The 15,029-nt window shown below is 39.6% G+C and overlaps 1 protein-coding gene across 3 annotated transcripts in view; it reads right to left on the bottom strand.

Moving 5' to 3' along the window:
• MFF (mitochondrial fission factor) overlaps nt 1-15,029 on the bottom strand; it is a 43,942-nt gene that overhangs the window by 25,585 nt on the left and 3,328 nt on the right. The window lies entirely within an intron of this gene.

Here is a 15,029-nt window from a genome sequence, read left to right as displayed (position 1 = left end):
CCATGTGAAAATGTTTTCAGGTGATGATTTTCCTCTGCCCATTGCCATTAAGCATTTCAATCCCACACTACACAGGAGCAAGAACAGTGGCTTATTTTTTTCTGGCCACTTCCTATTAAATTTCAGTTATTTTGATCTAGTTACGTCACTCTCCACATTTCTTAACAGTTGAGTCAGAATTCAGTATGAAATCCCACTCACCGCAGCACTTGCTCCTCCTCACAACTTCAGCAAAACAAATACCTCGTTTTCCCACAGTGTACAATGTATTCACATATGAGCAATTTAATGCACATAGGCAGCTAACACACTACCTTATATTTTCAAGCAGTCTGATGAGTAACTACCCATACTTGGATAAAACCAAGTTTAAAAACTCTTCCACTGTTCTGGATAGTGATTACCAAATATACATACAAGCAGGCGCCTTATGAACTGATAACATTTTCCCTGCTGTTGGAGCCTAGAATTCTGACAACCAGCAAAACACTGTGTGTATGTATCAGTTTAATGCTGCACAAACCTCTATGCTGAAGTGGATAAAGTGGTGACCCCCCAGATGTTGTTTGACTATCACTGTCAGCAAGTTTCATCACTGACTCTACTAGCTAGGACCAATGGAAGCTACAGTCCAAGAACACTGGGAAAGCTACACTTTACCCACCACTGCTCTATGAAATATAGCAAAGTAATATAATAAAGGAAATTGAAAGAATATACTTCAGGCATTCAAATACCATAAAGTATTTAATGAGATTACAGCACCCCCTCCCAATTCGCAGGGATTTGTTTCTGGACCCCCCCCCCTCCGCGAAAAGTGGTGACTTGCAATATTCAAGTCTTTGAAAATAATGTCACACGCATAAGGCTGGTGTGTAGGCATGCACTGCCATTTGTCCCTCCCCACTTGTTCCCCCACGAAGAGTGTATTTGTTATTTCTTGTATTTCTTATCTTTCTATCAATTTATCCCAGGACTACTTGCACTACTCACTGGACAATTTAAATTAGGATTCATATAACTCTTGGGATACATGTACCCAAAGGTGATATGTGTGGCCCTCAGACCTAGATACTTATATCTAAAGTGGAAAGAACCCACGGAAAGTTGTACTTCCAGAAGTATGTGTGGGGGTCATTTCTCCCACAAAACATCTCTTTTGTTTTATGCAGAAAAAAATGCCTTTAAAAAACCTCAAAATGATTTTAAGTCTCTTCTAGTTTTGTTGGAAGGAATGGGTGAAGCCTACACAATCTAACAACCTAAACACTTTGACAGTTAATTCTGTTTTAGGTTGTTTTGTAACATGTACTTATAAAGGAACTGGTTAAAAACACCTCTAGGATGCAGTGGCTTAGTGGTTAAAATGCCAATTCTGATGATCGGAAGACTGGAAGGTTGGCAGTTCAAGGCCCATGTGCTGCATGAGGGAATGAGCCCTGTCACTACTGTAGTTCCAGCTTCTGCCACATAGCATTTCGAAAGCAAGCAAATACAAGCAGATAGGTACCACTTCCGCGGTGGGAAGGTAACATGTTGTCAGTGCAGTCATGCGGGCCACATGATCACAAAGCAGTCCCCAGACAATGCTTAGAAATCAAGATAAGCACTGCCCCCACAGTCAGTTATGACTGGACATTCATGTCAAGGGACTACCTTTACCTTTAAAAACACCTCTGTGTACCCTTGCCTAAGAAAACCCATGAAATATGGGGTTGCTGTACGTCATCAATTTGAAAGCACATCCACAACACACACACTTACATCGTATCTTCTACAGAAAGCCTTTAAAACACAACTTAAAATAAAACAAAACCTGATGCTATAGATTATTGGGACAGGTAAAATATATACTGTGAAGTCAACAAAAGGATTTGAGACTAAAAAAAGTTTTTAAAGGTTTGTTTGATGTTGCAAGAGGAAGGTCAAACAAAGTGCTTGGGAGGGATTTCCACAGGTAAGTAGTGGCTATTCATTCTCATGCTGTTACTCGTTTCAGTTTATTTATCCTTCCTTACATGACTCTTCCTTCCTGCTTTATCCTCAGAACAACTGTATAAATAGATTGGGTTTCAAGTGGGCAATTAGCCAAAAGTCTAGCAGGTTTGATGACTGAGTGGGGGATTTCAACCCAAGTTTCTCACTCACAATGTAATACTCAAACTGCTACATGTTAAGATTCTTTACATAATACCAGAGTAGAGAGATCATTTCAACAGGTCATTTTTTTAGAGCACACCATATATAAAAACAGATGTAGAGACTGATGGCTGCTTTTTACCATTTCAATTAAAACAACCTGCCACAACAACCGCTCTGGCACTTGCATTGTTACACTGGCATTTGGAAGGCCTCCCCAGAGCAGTCTGTTCAAGGTCAGCATTTGGCGGTGCACTTTAGTTTTTCTGGAACTCTCATTCTCTGGTTGATACCTTCAGTATACTCCATTTCATACTGAATTCGATTTCTTGCTGCTATTTCAGCAGCCGGAGATGGGAATGTTGCGCACTCATTCTAACATAAGATAAAACAAAATTGAATTTATCTCAATCATATGAAATAGCACAATTTGGGTTTTCAGGTCACAACCAATTAACTCTCCTCCACCAACTTGGTAGTCATAAATTTTTCCCTCCATAAAGACATTGTACACTGTTTTATGCATGGTCCCCGCATAAAACAAGATCATTCTCATAATTTAACACTAAAGTTAAAACTAATCATGGAATTCTTTGAGAGTGATACATGGGAACGATTGTCACATACAGTAGTCCCTGGGTTACGAAATTAATTCGTTCCGCGGCCCGTTCGTAACCCAGTAATTTCGCAACCCGAAAAGGCTAGCGGCTAGCGCTGGAAAGCCGCTAGCCGCGCTTTGCGGTTTGAATTTCGTGCCGAAAAAAACATTCGTAACCCGAAAAAAACCTTCGTATCCCGGAACAGTTTTTTCCTATCTATTTTTTTCATATCCGGAAATTTCGTAACGCATCAATCGATCCCGGGGTACCACTGTATCTTTTTTAGAAGCTCCCTCCTCTCTCTCTCACACACAGAGCACTGTTAGATAAATTGTTTCAACAGTTTTATGCCAAATGAGGTCACATATACACAAGAAGATACAGTGGTACCCCGGGATACGAAATACCCAGTTACGAAATTTCCGGGATACGAAAAAATCCCATAGGAAATAATTGTTCCGGGTTACGAAGTTTTTTTCGGGTTACGAAAAAATTTTTGGTGCTTTTTTCGGCTTTTTCGCACGAAATCGCGGCTTTTCCCCATTAGCGCCTATGGCATTTCGGCTTGCGAATGCTTTTCGGTTACGAAAGCGGCGGCGGAACGAATTAATTTCGTAACCCGAGGGAGCACTTAAAAGATACAGTAATGCTACAATTTTTCAGGATACAGAATGCAAAGAAAATAAAACCCACAAACCTCAGTAGGCAATGGTTTTGTGCAGTTTCACATTCTCGTTAACCTCATCACAATTAAATTGTTCAACCACGTGTGTTTTATTCTTAGCTGAAAAGTGATTGTCTTCTATTGAGAGTCTGTTCTGCTTGGGAAGTTCAAAAGGTCAGCCCAGGGAAGAAAAAAAGCTAGTTTCTATGGGAAATGTACTTGGTGGCTCTTCTAACTCTCAAAGACCTGTTACAGACTGCCAAAATAAAGCTGCTTTGGGACTCTTTGGAGGTGGAGGTATGCTATTTAAATGATGCATGCATCCTAAGAATCCGGAAGCTGCACCAAAAGCTGCACTCCGGTGCTTATGAATGGAGTGTGGCTTTGGCGTGACCTCCGGACTCTTAGGACCCATGCATCATTTAAATAGCATACCTCCAAAGAGACCCGAAGCAGCGTTATTTTGGCCGTCTGTAACAGGCCAAAGAGAGAGTAAAAAAGTGTGTATCAACAAAATGGTCAAGCAGGTAAAATTGTTACTGTGCTTTCACTGGACAGTGGAGGACCCAGACTCTTCAAATGAAATAAGCTGAAGGGGAAGCTAGAAGGGTTGGAAGTTTCACTCCTAATAAATGAGCTAAAAGGTATTAGATCTTGCAGAGGGAGAGAAATAATATATTAGTGCTGTACAGATGCAACCAACCAATGCCAGCTTGCTTTTGTTTACTTAACTTTTGTGTCACAATAAAAACATTTTACACCATACTGTAAAATTTTCTACACTGTATTTTGTAAATACAGTGTATTTTTGTACACTGTTTTTGTAGCAAAACAAAGAGTGAAAAAGTCTAAGTGTGTGAACACTTCTGCAAGCCAGTGTACATGGCCTATTGTTGTGTGGCTAATGGTTCAGCAGCAGAGTGCAATATATCTTCTGTTCATCCCTAAGCTGAGCGCTAGCAAAACTCCACAGTAATGACTGTCAATTTGTCACTCGTATACTATCTATATATCAAAAGCAGTTTGCTATATTACTGATGACTCAAACTTTATTTTTAGCTTAGCATAAATTAATCATATATCAGAGTGGTGTATCTTCTATCTGTCTGCTATCAACTAGTTATACAGCATCATCACATCATGAATACCCACAAAAAATCCTCCATGTGGAACTCAAGGTCTTAGGGAAAAAACTAAACAACACTCATTGCAGGTCCTTTCTTTAAATATGGTCAAAGATATTTGATCTATTCCTTTTCCGCTCCTGTGATTAAGGTAGAGCAAGTGAGGAACAATGAGAAAAAAATAATCATAGGAACTCAACATTTCCAGCCAACTGCAACCAATGTCTGAGATTAATATTAGTCCTAACACATTTAAATCAGTACTGTTTTAGTGTCTGAGTGGCAGAAATACCCAGAAGTTATGGCAATATAGAAAAGCAAAAAAGATGAGTAATACATCAGAGACGATGGACACTAAACTACAGGAATTCAGAGCAATATACAGAGCAATATCTGTAAGCCAAAAGCAAGGAAGAAGAAAAGAAGGCAACAGTCGAGCAACAGAAGAGAATGACAAAGAGTAATAATGCCAAAGCTGAAACAGGTATGTCCTGCTGAAAGCAGCAACCAGTCAGCCTTCTGCCTGGAGGACTCAGGAAATGCATTGCCACTGGGAGAGGTAAGGATGGAGGAATGGCCAAACTGAAAATAATGCCTTGAAAAACTGAAGATTTTAAATTGCTGATGGGTATTCCAGCTGTTAAGACTCTCTGCATTATTTCCAATTTTTAAAAAGGGAGTGGAGCATTATATGTACACATAAGTAAGTTGATGGTGGGGTATCCCATCAATTCACCAGGTCAGATGGCAAAAAGTTAGGTATTCATGCATGGTGGGGATATTTTTAAGGAATAAGTACAGTAACAGTAAGAAAAAAACATAGGAAAATACTCCCCTTTCATCTACCTATTTTACTTAGAGAAATCTTGTTGGGCAATACTGTTTTCAACATAGGAAATAATGTTAACTTTAAAAAACAACAACATTGCTTTTATTAAAGTAACATTGCAAGCTCTGCTTACTACTCTCCCTTCCCCAACCATGCTTTTTCTTTTTCTTTCTTGTTGGTCTTTTTCCTCTCCTAATCTGTCTGGAATTTGCTCCTTCATGCTTACTCTCCTCTCCTGCACCCTCATCAGATGGCAGCTCTTTCTGTTTCTGTTTTAACTGTCCTGAGAGTCTAGAGCAGTGATGGTGAGCCTTTTAGAGGCCGAGTGCCCAAACTGCAACCCAAAACCCACTTATTTATTGTAAAGTGCTATGTCCCTCTCGCTTTCTAGTAACTAACTGGCAAACTTTGTGCTGGGGTGACGGCACATGTGCCCACAGAGAGGGCTCTGACTGCCACCTCTGGAAGTTTGCCATCACTGGTCTAGAGTCCTGCAGGGGGAACTAATATATGGACCTGTTTAAAGGTCCTTTGGAGAAATAAATATTCCATGGTCTGATTGCTGCTTCCTCATTGCTGGTTAGGAATGGTTAAGTAAGTCTGTTAACTAGTGAGCGAGCATGGTAGCACAGGTTACAAGATAGATTTCAATTTAACATTAAGGTGTAATTCTTACTGCCCTTTTACCCTGGCCTAGTCTCAAGTGTCTATTTTTCATGGTCTTTTCATGGTGGAGACAGACACATGCTCATTCTGTTATATAGTCAGCCCTCTATATCCACAAACTCTGAATCCATGGAATCAACTATCCATGGCTTGAAAATGTTTGGGTTTTTTTAATTCTAAAAAGCAAAGCTTGATTTTGCCATTTTAAGTAAGAGACACTTTATTTACGACACCACTGTTTATAAAACCGTTTGAGTACCCACAGATTTTGGTTTCCATGGGGTCCTGGAACCAAATCCTAGCGGATAGCAAGAACTCACTGTACTCTCTTCTGTTGTAAACTGCTTTGAATGTGTACTTAAAAAAATGCCAGGTACGTATACGGTAAAAATAAAATTTTAATACTGGAAAGGGAAGTCAGGAAAATATTTCAGACTAGCAAAATGCTTATCTTATCAAGAGGAGTGTATATAGCAAATGTATGCAACGTATACATATTTAGGAAGTGTAGTAAAATGAAATGTCAGTTTAAGCAAATAAAGGAAACATATAAGCAGATTCTTAAGCAACAGGATTTCATTTGTTACGAGTCAAATTTCCCCTCCCCCTGTCTTTTCCTAATACTGTACTTGATGGAAGGGGAAAATACTTAAGTTGTCAGGGCCTTATTTTTAGACAAATGGGTTACCAGACACCTAATATTGTTTAGTGGCATTTCACAGCACATTCGGTTAGGTTCATTAAAGAATATGGTCTGAAAAGATATGAAACAGCAACCATGTTGAAACTAAGCAAATCTAAGGACCCAAGACAGGCCAAAATAAAGCTGCTTCAGGTCACTTTGGAGGTATGCTGTTTAAATGACACACTCGTCACCTCCAAGTGATCTGAAGCAGCTTTATTTTGGCCTATCTGTATGGACTCAAAGGGCCCATACAGACAGGCAAAATAAAGTTGCTTCGGGTCACTTTGGAAATATGTTGTTTAAATGATGCATGCATTCTAAGAGGCCAGAAGCTGTGGTCCAGTCCTTAAGACTGGAGCATGGCTTTGGCATGGCTTTTGGCCTCGTAGGACGCATGCATCATTTAAACAGCATACCTCCAAAGTGTCCTGAAGCAGCTTTATTTTGGCCTGTCTGTACAGGCCCAAAGTCTCCCAATTCAGAAATGGGAAATGACCTGAGAACCATACATATGGTTCTTTATACTTGACTATGGAAAAAAGGTGTAAGTACTAATTAATAAATAACATTTTAATTAGGAAAGAAAGTAATAATTTGTATTAACACTCATCCAGGCAGATTAAAAAAAACTTGTATTGGCCTTAATCGGGGGCACTTTTTACCTCAATGAAAATTCCAAAATTCCCTCTTCTCTTCGTCAGCATGGCAAGCTGGCTGGAGTTGTTTTATTGTTATTTTAATTGAATGTATATTTTATAGTGTGTGTTATTGTACAGTGGTACCCCGGGTTACGAATTTAATTCGTTCCGCCGCCGCGTTCGTAACCCGAAATCCTTCGTAAGCCGAAAAAGCCATAGGCGCTAATAGCGAAAGCCGCGATTTCGTGCGAAAAAGCGCCGAAAAGCACCAAAAACCATGTGAAATGTTTTTCGGTTGAGATTTTCCTCTGCCCATTGCCATTAAGCATTTCAATCCCACACTACACAGGAGCAAGAACATGTGCTATTTTTTTCTGGCCACTTCCTATTAAATTTCAGTTATTTTGATCTAGTTACGTCACTCTCCCATTTCTTAACAGTTGAGTCAGAATTCAGTATGAAATCCCACTCACCGCAGCACTTGCTCCTCCTCACAACTTCAGCAAAACAATACCTCGTTTCCCACAGTGTACAATGTATTCACATATGAGCAATTTAATGCACATAGGCAGCTAACAACTACCTTATATTTTCAAGCATCTGATGAGTAACTACCCATACTTGGATAAAACCAAGTTTAAAAACTCTTCCACTGTTCTGGATAGTGATTACCAAATATACATACAAGCAGGCGCCTTATGAACTGATAACATTTTCCCTGCTGTTGGAGCTAGAATTCTGACAACCAAGCAAAACACTGTGTGTATGTATCAGTTTATGCTGCACAAACCTCTATGCTGAAGTGGATAAAGTGGTGACCCCCTCAGATGTTGTTTGACTATCACTGTCAGCAAGTTTCATCACTGACTCTACTAGCTAGGACCAATGGAAGCTACAGTCCAAGAACACTGGGAAAGCTACACTTTACCCACCACTGCTCTATGAAATATAGCAAAGTAATATAATAAAGGAAATTGAAAGAATATACTTCAGGCATTCAAATACCATAAAGTATTTAATGAGATTACAGCACCCCCTCCCAATTCGCAGGGATTTGTTTCTGGACCCCCCCCCCTCGCGAAAATGGTGACTTGCAATATTCAAGTCTATTGAAAATAATGTCACACGCATAAGGCTGTGTGTAGGCATGCACTGCCATTTGTCCCTCCCCCTTGTTCCCCCACGAAGAGTGTATTTGTTATTTCTTGTATTTCTTATCTTTCTATCAATTTATTCCCAGGACTACTTGCACTACTCACACAATTTAAATTAGGATTCATATAACTCTTGGGATACATGTACCCAAAGGTGATATTGTGGCCCTCAGACCTAGATTACTTATATCTAAAGTGGAAAGAACCCACGGAAAGTTGTACTTCCAGAAGTATGTGTGGGGGTCATTTCTCCCACAAAACATCTCTTTTGTTTTATGCAGAAAAAAATGCCTTTAAAAACCTCAAAATGATTTTAGTCTCTTCTAGTTTTGTTGGAAGGATGGGTGAAGCCTACACAATCTAACAACCTAAACACTTTGACAGTTAATTCTGTTTTAGGTTGTTTTGTAACATGTACTTATAAAGAACTGGTTAAAAACACCTCTAGGATGCAGTGGCTTAGTGGTTAAAATGCCAATTCTGATGATCGGAAGACTGGAAGTTGGCAGTTCAAGGCCCATGTGCTGCATGAGAATGAGCCCTGTCACTACTGTAGTTCCAGCTTCTGCCACATAGCATTTCGAAAGCAACAAATACAAGCAGATAGGTACCACTTCGGTGGGAAGGTAACATGTTTCAGTGCAGTCATGCGGCCACATGATCACAAAGCAGTCCCCAGACAATGCTTAGAAATCAAGATAAGCACTGCCCCCTACAGTCAGTTATGACTGGACTTCATGTCAAGGGACTACCTTTACCTTTAAAAACACCTCTGTGTACCCTTGCCTAAGAAAACCCATGAAATATGGGGTTGCTGTACGTCATCAATTTGAAAGCACATCCACAACACACACACTTACATCGTATCTTCTACAGAAAGCCTTTAAACACACTTAAAATAAAACAAACCTGATGCTATAGATTATGGGACAGTAAAATATATACTGTGAAGTCAACAAAAGGATTTGAGACTAAAAAAAGTTTTTTAAAGGTTTGTTTGAATGTTGCAAGAGGAAGGTCAAACAAAGTGCTTGGGAGGGATTTCCACAGGTAAGTAGTGGCTATTCATTCTCATGCTGTTACTCGTTTCAGTTATTTATCCTTCCTTACATGACTCTTCCTTCCTGCTTTATCCTCAGAACAACTGTATAATAGATGGGTTTCAAGTGGCAATTAGCCAAAAGTCTAGCAGGTTTGATGACTGAGTGGGGGATTTCAACCCAAGTTTCTCACTCACAATGTAATACTCAAACTGCTACATGTTAAGATTCTTTACATAATACCAGAGTAGAGAGATCATTTCAACAGGTCATTTTTTTAGAGCACACCATATATAAAACAGATGTAGAGACTGATGGCTGCTTTTTACCATTTCAATTAAAACATACCTGCCACAACAACCGCTCTGGCACTTGCATTGTTACACTGGCATTTGGAAGGCCTCCCCAGAGCAGTCTGTTCAAGGTCAGCATTTGGCGGTGCGACTTTAGTTTTTCTGGAACTCTCATTCTCTGGTTGATACCTTCAGTATACTCCATTTCATACTGAATTCGATTTCTTGCTGCTATTTCAGCAGCCGGAGATGGGAATGTTGCTCACTCATTCTAACATAAGATAAAACAAATTGAATTTATCTCAATCATATGAAATAGCACAATTTGGGTTTTCAGGTCACAACCAATTAACTCTCCTCCACCAACTTGGTAGTCATAAATTTTTCCCTCCATAAAGACATTGTACACTGTTTTATGCATGGTCCCCGCAAAAACAAGATCATTCTCATAATTTAACACTAAAGTTAAAACTAATCATGGAATTCTTTGAGAGTGATACATGGGAACGATTGTCACATACAGTAGTCCCTGGGTTACGAAATTAATTCGTTCCGCGGCCCCGTTCGTAACCCAGTAATTTCGCAACCCGAAAAGGCTAGCGGCTAGCGCTGGAAAGCCGCTAGCCGCGCTTTGCGGTTTGATTTCGTGCCGAAAAAAACATTCGTAACCCGAAAAAAACCTTCGTATCCCGGAACAGTTTTTTCCTATCTATTTTTTTCATATCCGGAAATTTCGTAACGCATACATCGAGCCCGGGGTACCACTGTATCTTTTTTAGAAGCTCCCTCCTCTCTCTCTCACACACACGAGCACTGTTAGATAAATTGTTTCAACAGTTTTATGCCAAATGAGGTCACATATACACAAGAAGATACAGTGGTACCCCGGGATACGAAATACCCAGTTACGAAATTTCCGGGATACGAAAAAATCCCATAGGAAATAATTGTTCCGGGTTACGAAGTTTTTTTCGGGTTACGAAAAATTTTTGGTGCTTTTTTCGGCTTTTTCGCACGAAATCGCGGCTTTTCCCCATTAGCGCCTATGGCATTTCGGCTTGCGAATGCTTTTCGGTTACGAAAAGCGGCGGCGGAACGAATTAATTTCGTAACCCGAGGGAGCACTTAAAAGATACAGTAATGCTACAATTTTTCAGGATACAGAATGCAAAGAAATAAAACCCACAAACCTCAGTAGGCAATGGTTTTGTGCAGTTTTCACATTCTCGTTAACCTCATCACAATTAAATTGTTCAACCACTGTGTTTTTTATTCTTAGCTGAAAATGATTGTCTTCTATTGAGAGTCTGTTCTGCTTGGGAAGTTCAAAAGGTCAGCCCAGGGAAGAAAAAAAGCTAGTTTCTATGGGAAATGTACTTGGTGGCTCTTCTAACTCTCAAAGACCTGTTACAGACTGCCAAAATAAAGCTGCTTTGGGACTCTTTGGAGGTATGCTATTTAAATGATGCATGCATCCTAAGAATCCGGAAGCTGCACCAAAACTGCACTCCAGTGCTTAGGAATGGAGTGTGGCTTTGGCGCGACCTCCGGACTCTAGACACCATGCATCATTTAAATAGCATACCTCCAAAGAGACCCGAAGCAGCGTTATTTTGGCCGCTGTAACAGGCCAAGAGAGAAGTAAAAAAGTGGGTATCAACAAAAGGGTCAAGCAGTAAAATTGTTACTGTGCTTTCACTGGACAGTGGGAGACCCAGACTCTTCAAATGAAATAAGCTGAAGTGGAAGCTAGAAGGTTGGAAGTTTCACTCCTAATAAATGAGCTAAAAGGTATAGATCTTGCAGAGGAGAGAAATAATATTTAGTGCTGTACAGATGCAACCAACCATGCCAGCTTGCTTTTTGTTACTTAACTTTTGTGTCACAATAAAAACATTTTACACCATACTGTAAAATTCTACAATGTATTTTGTAAATACAGTGTATTTTTGTACACTGTTTTTGTAGCAAAACAAAGAGTGAAAAAGTCTAAGTGTGTGAACACTCTGCAAGCCAGTGTACATGGCCTATTGTTGTGTGGCTAATGGTTCAGCAGCAGAGTGCAATATATCTTCTGTTCATCCTAAGCTGAGCGCTAGCAAAACTCCACAGTAATGACTGTCAATTTGTCACTCGTATACTATCTAATATCAAAAGCAGTTTGCTATATTACTGATGACTCAAACTTTATTTTTAGCTTACATAAATTATCATATATCAGAGTGGTTGATTCTTCTATCTGTCTGCTATCAACTAGTTAACAGCATCATCACATCATGAATACCCACAAAAAATCCTCCAGTGGAACTCAAGGTCTTAGGGAAAAAAAATAAACAACACTCATTGCGGTCCTTCCTTTAAATATGGTCAAAGATATTTGATCTATTCCTTTTCCGCTCCTGTGATTAAGGTAGAGCAAGTGAGGAACAATGAGAAAAAATATCATAGGAACCAACATTTCAGCCAACTGCAACCAATGTCGAGATTAATATTAGTCCTAACACATTTAAATCAGTACTGTTTTAGTGTCTGAGTGGCAGAAATACCCAGAAGTTATGGCAATATGAAAAGCAAAAAAGATGAGTAAACATCAGAGACGATGGACACTAAACTACAGGAATTCAGAGCAATATACAGAGCAATATCTGTAAGCCAAAAGCAGGAAGAAGAAAAGAAGGCAACAGTCGAGCAACAGAAGAGAATGACAAAGAGTAATAATGCCAAAGCTGAAACAGGTATGTCCGCTGAAGCAGCAACCACAGTCCCTTCTGCCTGGAGGACTCAGGAAATGCTTTGCCACTGGGAAGGGTAGATGGAGGAATGGCCAACTGAAAATAATGCCTTGAAAAACTGAAGATTTTAAATTGCTGATAGGTATTCCAGCTGTTAAGACTCTCTGCATTATTTCCGATTTTTAAAAAGGGAGTGGAGCATTATATGTACCATAAGTAAGTTGATGGTGGGGTATCCCATCAATTCACCAGGTCAGATGGCAAAAAGTTAGGTATTCATGCATGGTGGGGATATTTTTAAGGAATAAGTACAGTAACAGTAAGAAAAAAACATAGGAAAATACTCCCCTTTCATCTACCTATTTTACTTAGAGAAATCGTGTTGGGCAATACTGTTTCAACATAGGAATAATGTTAACTTAAAAAACACAACATTGCTTTTATTAAAGTAAACATGGCAAGCTCTGCTTACCTCCTCCCTTCCAACCAGGCTTTTTTCTTTTTCTTTCTTGCTGGTCTTTTTCCTCTCCAATCTGTCTGGAATTGCTCCTTCATGCTTACTCTCCTCTCCTGCACCCTCATCAGATGGCAGCTCTTTCTGTTTCTGTTTTAATGTCCTGGAGAGTCTAGAGCAGTGAGGGTGAGCCTTTTAGAGGCCGAGTGCCCAAACTGCAACCCAAAACCCACTTATTTATTGTAAAGTGCTATGTCCCTCTCGCTTTCTAGTAACTAACTGGCAAACTTTGTGCTGGGGTGACGGCACATGTGCCCACAGAGAGGCCTGACTGCCACCTCTGGAAGTTGGCCATACTGGTCTAGAGTCCTGCAGGGGGAACTAATATAGGGACCTGTTTAAAGTCCTTTGGAGAAATAAATATTCCAGGGTCTGATTGCTGCTTCCTTTGCGGTTAGGAATGGTAAGTAAGTCTGTTAACTAGTGAGCGAGCATGGTAGCACAGGTACAAGATAGATTCAATTAAACATTAAGGTGCAATTCTTACTGCCCTTTTACCCTGGCCAGTCTCAAGTGTCTATTTTTATGGCTTTTCATGGTGGAGACAGACACATGCTCATTCTGTTTATAGTCAGCCCTCTATATCCACAAACCTGAATCCATGGAATCAACTATCCATGGCTTGAAAATGTTTGGTTTTTTTAATTCTAAAAAGCAAAGCTTGATTTTGCATTTTAAGTAAGAGACACTTTATTTACGACACCACTGTTTATAAAAACGTTTGAGTACCCACAGGTCCGGGAACCAAATCCTAGCGGATAGCAAGAACTACTGCTTTGAATGTGTACTAAAAATGCCAGGTACGTATACGGTAAAATAAAATTTAATACTGGAAAGGGAAGTCAGGAAAAATTCAGACTACAAAATGCTTATCTTATCAAGAGGATGTAATAGCAAAGTATGCAACGTATACATATTTAGGAAGTGTAGTAAAATGAATTGTCAGTTTAAGCAATAAAGGAAACATATAAGCAGATCCTTAAGCAACAGGATTTCATTTGTTAGAGTCAAATTTCCCCTCCCCCTGTCTTTTTCCTATACTTGATGGAAGGGGAAAAATACTAAGTGTCAGGGCCTTATTTTTAGACAAATGGGTTCCAAACACCTAATATTGTTTAGTGGCATTTCACAGCACATTCAAGAGCTGTGAAACACCTCATTCTTTTAGGTTCATTAAAGAATTGGTCTGAAAAGATATGAAACAGCAACCATTGAAACTAAGCAAATCTAAGGACCCAAGACAGGCCAAAATAAAGCTGCTTCAGGTCACTTTGGAGGTAGCTGTTTAAATGACACACTCGTCACTCCAATGATCTGAAGCAGCTTTATTTTGGCCTATCTGTATGGACTCAAGGGCATACAGACAGGCAAAATAAAGTTGCTTCGGGTCCATTTGGAAATATGTTGTTTAAATGATGCATGCATTCTAAGAGGCCAGAAGCTGTGGTCCAGTCCTTAAGACTGGAGCATGGCTTTTGGCATGGCTTTTGGCCTCGTAGGACGCATGCATCATTTAAACAGCATACCTCCAAAGTCTGAAGCAGCTTTATTTTGGCCTGTCTGTACAGGCCCAAGTTCTCCCAATTCAGAAATGGGAAATGACCTGGAAACAATACATATGGTTCTTTATACTTACTATGGAAAAAAGGTGTAAGTACCAATTAATAATAACATTTAATTAGGAAAGAAAGTAATAATTTGTATTAACACTCATCAGGCAGATTAAAAAAACCTTGTATTGGCCTTAATCGGGGGCACTTTTACCTCAATGAAAATCCAAAATCCCTCTCTCTTCGTCAGCATGGCAAGCTGGCTGGAGTTGTTTTATTGTTATTTAATTGAATGTATATTTATAGTGTGTGTTATTGTACGTATTGTGCTGTATTTGTGAAATGTTGTAACACCGCCCTGATTTGTAGAAGGGCGGTATATAAATAAAGCTTGCTATGATG

This window comes from Sceloporus undulatus, chromosome 3, assembly GCF_019175285.1.
Source record: "Sceloporus undulatus isolate JIND9_A2432 ecotype Alabama chromosome 3, SceUnd_v1.1, whole genome shotgun sequence".
Taxonomy (NCBI): Eukaryota; Metazoa; Chordata; class Lepidosauria; order Squamata; family Phrynosomatidae; genus Sceloporus; species Sceloporus undulatus.
This window is presented reverse-complemented; position numbering and strand designations above follow the sequence as displayed.